The following is a 3,961-nucleotide window of genomic DNA, read 5'->3' on the forward strand; positions in this document are numbered from 1 at the left end:
AACAAATTTAAGGGAGGCTTATATCGAATTTTGATGCATCTACATCTATCATAAACTCCAGTAGTGCATATGGATCAATGGCGGCTTCCGCTACAGCTTCATCCTGAAGGAACGTCGGCACCTCCTGTGCACGACGGGGGCGACTACGGGGGCGACGGCCGGAACACAGCCCTCCCGCTTCGGCCGAGTTGGGGGCGGTTTTGGGCCCTCGCTGACGCCGATGAGGGAGATGCAGACGGAGATCCGGACTCGACTCCAGCATCCCCACCATCGCCGACGGCTTCCGATTTCATTTGCGAACTATTTCAGTCTGGGTATGACGAAGATGAGGTTGTGACGTCCATTGACAAGATCTTGCCTGTTGATGATCCAGCCAGGGTAGGACTACACGAGGGAGAGAAGAAGGAGATGGTCCGGCGGGTCGTTCATCGGCGTACGGCGGCGACTGCGATCAGGCCATGGAAGGGCCCTCTTCCCAAGGTAAGTTTACCGAGCTTAACTGTCTTTGATTTGATACGGCCGGATTCATGTGAGGTAGTTACTAGGAGAAAGGGGACTCGCCGGACGGCACCTGCGCCCGCGCCGGCGCCAGCCGCGGCGTTTTCACCGGATATGCCGGCGATCGGGATCGCGGCCGATCGTCAGGCTCGTTTGAATTGCCTTCTCGAACGGTATGGGCCGAGTCAGGCAGTGTCTGGGCCGCTATTGGATGGGCTGAGGTCAACTGGGTATGAGGCCCAGGTTGAACCGGTGCTATCACATATTGGTGCCGACGCTCGCACGATCGAGGATGATCGATGCAATTCTCCTGAGCAGCCGCCGCGCGCTAGGTTTCGTCATTGCAGGGTAACGCCAGGGTTTCCCTCGTGTGGAACTGGTCGTGCTGCCCGGATCCTCCCGCTTCTCGCCATGGCCGGCCGAGCCGGTGCACCTCCAGTGAAGAAGCCGGCTTTGGCTGCGGCAGGTCGCGGCACTGCAGCTCCGCCGGTTGCTGGTGGTGGACGAGGGGTGGCCCCGATTGCTGCTTCAGCCGGTCGTGGTGCCGCAGCGCTGCCAGACCCTGCCCCGCAGATGGTGGCCGCGGGTTGCGGAGGTGCCGTGGGCCGCGGCGGAGTTCAGCCGGGCCAGAAGACACCGGCATTGGCCCCCGCTGCCATGGCTGCTGCGGGCCGGGGCGGGGCTGGTCCGACTAAGGCCGCGGGACGAGGTGGGGTTGCGCCTGGGTCACGGCCACCACAGCCCAGACCGTCCGTCCAGGCTCAGATGCCCGTCCATCAGCCGCGGGCCGCGCCGCCGCCTCACCATGTCACAAGGCCGACGCAGAAGCAATTTGGAATGGTGCAGGCGCAGTCACAGTCGCCTCAGTCAGGTGCTGGAGGGGCAGGTTTACCTCGTGGCCCGGTCAACAATGCTGCTAGCGAACCGCCCTGGGGTCATTGGGGTGATGATGGGTATGATGCTTATGGTGAAGGCCAGCACCGAGGGTCGTCGTCGACTGGTGGCGGTAGGGGTTACGCGTGGCAAAGCGATGGTACAGCTGACCGACCTTTCTACGGCCCTCCGGGTGGCTTTGTCGAGGGGGCTTCGGGTCCCGATCACAGGCAACGAGGCGGGTACCGGAGTCACCGTGGCCGTGGGGGGCGAGGTGGTAGGTACCGGCAACGTCATCCTCCCACGCCTGTTGCCACTGAGCAGATGGATTCAGCGGCGGTGGCAGATGCCGGTCACACTCCGGATCAGGCCGGTCAGACCATGGAGGTGATCACCACGCTCGATACCACTGGGACTTCTGCGACAGGTTCGGTCGAGGCAGAGATGGCAGACACAGATAGGGCGTCTAAGTGGGCCCGTAAGAAGGAGAAGATGCTGTGTTATCGCTGCGGAGAGAAGGGTCATTTCATTGCGGAATGCGTCACTGAGCTCTGTGATACCTGCAGCAAGCCGGCGCATGATACGAGGGAGTGCCCGATTTTGCTTGATCAGATGTCGACCATTACGATCTATGGTTTATACTGTGCAGAGCTGATGTTCTTTGAGTCTCCTAGCGCGCGTGAGATCCCAGAGGAGACCCAGAGCATGATAACGGGTATTGTCAAAGTTACCAAATGTGATGTCACTGAGACTCAGATAGTGCAGCGGCTTATGGAGTTGGTTCCAGGGGACTACCATTGGGAGCTTGTCAGTTTTCAGGGTAATAGGTATAAAGTGGATTTCCCTTCTGTTGAGGACTTGCAGAGACTTCTAAGTTTTGGGTTGTGCGAGTGCCTGGCACAGAGTGCATACTCGAGTTCCATGAGTGGAAGAGGGTCGAGCTAGAGGGCAAGCCTCTTACTAAGGTGTGGTTACGTTTCTCTGGGGCTCCCTCGAAGCCGATGCAGGATGCTCGTGTTGTTGCTAGCCTTGGTATTTTGGTTGGGAAAACAGAGCGAGTGGACATGGCCTACACCCGAGCTCATGGGGTGGCTCGTTTGTTGGTGAGTGTTAGGGATATTGAGTTTGTGCCTGATGTGGTCTCGTGGACATATCGAGGTGCAATCTACGCACTCGATATTGAGTTTGAGGATACTGAGCTTTTTGCTGGGGCCGTCAATGGGTCAGATACAGATATGCACGAGGGAGATGATAGTTCGGCGGCCAAGGAGGCGCCAGGGGCTGCATCTGGGCGTGAGATGGCCAACGGTTCGGGGCCCGTTGTTCATATATTCGAGGATGGGACAGTACCGTCCCCCTCAGTGCCGATGAATGCGCTAAGATTTGGGTCATTCGAGCCATCTTCTGCTCCTCCCAGGCTCTAGAGTGACCGGGTTGAGACCGATGATGTGCTGGAGCGGTCGCTCCCTCCGCTGGATTTGGATGTTGCTGAGGACCCAGTGCCAGAGGAACCGGAGGTGTCGGGTTTCTCTGACGACCTCGGCTGTTGGAAGGGGGGAGGAGCCTCGGCAGGTGGCCCCTCGCTCTCCCCTTCTGACCGCGGTCTCTCCGACGGGGGAGGTTGATCTCAGGGAAGGGGGCCATGGGCAGCTAGCTGTGGCTCTTTCTCCTCCCTCGGCGGTTTCTGAAGCCGCACAGCCCGTGGAGCGGGCCAATATGAGTGGGGAGTCCGGGCAGGCGGCCCGTGTATTCCTCTCTCCCGGGGCGTCCGAGCCCCAAGGTGGTGCGTTGACAGGGCCTTTGAGTCCGTCTACGGCCGGGTGTGGGGGTGGCGGTCCGGGGCAGGCGGCCTCAGCCCCCTCATCTCCGGCGCCGGCAGGAGGAGCGCTCGGGCAGGCGGCCCTCGCGTCCCCCTATCCAGGACCTCCGGCGGCCCAGGAGCATGATTTGCGACACGTGTCTGAGGGGACTGGGAGTCCACTGCCGACTACTCCGGTAACTCTGCCTGACCCTTTGTGGGATGCGGCGACAGGTTTTACTCGGGAGGACGTGATTGCTTTTGGTGGGATCCCAGACCCGGTCTCTGAGGGACAACGGATGAGCATTCATCTCCAGGAGAACCCGGACGTTGATGATATGCAGCAGAGGTGCGCTATGCGGGCGGCCAAGCTTCGTGACATTGAAGTCACAACTGGTATGTCTGTCAACGTTTCTAATTCAATTTTACATTATTCACCTGCGGAGATTATTCATAATGCAAACCAACTAGGAGTTTCACTTGGAAATAATGATAGTGAAATTGCCAATTCGGTTAATGATCTCCTAGATTTGGAGGCGGAGCGTGCCTTAGAGACAATTCGTAACCTAGCTGAGGTAAAACCCATGAATGATGCTGAGTTTGATGCGTTAGGGGTTAGAGTGCTCGATAATCTTTGTGCGGATCTTGCACCATCCAATCCGGCGGAGGAAGAGGATGCAACTCTAGAGGACATAGCTAGACCTACTGTGCCCGGTTATGAGGACCGGACGGAGGATCAAAGTAGACCCAAACGCAAGTGGAGGCGGAAGATTTATCCCACTTATGCGGTTC

The sequence above is a fragment of the Triticum dicoccoides genome, chromosome 6A (genome assembly GCF_002162155.2).
Source record: "Triticum dicoccoides isolate Atlit2015 ecotype Zavitan chromosome 6A, WEW_v2.0, whole genome shotgun sequence".
Lineage (NCBI taxonomy): Eukaryota > Viridiplantae > Streptophyta > Magnoliopsida > Poales > Poaceae > Triticum > Triticum dicoccoides.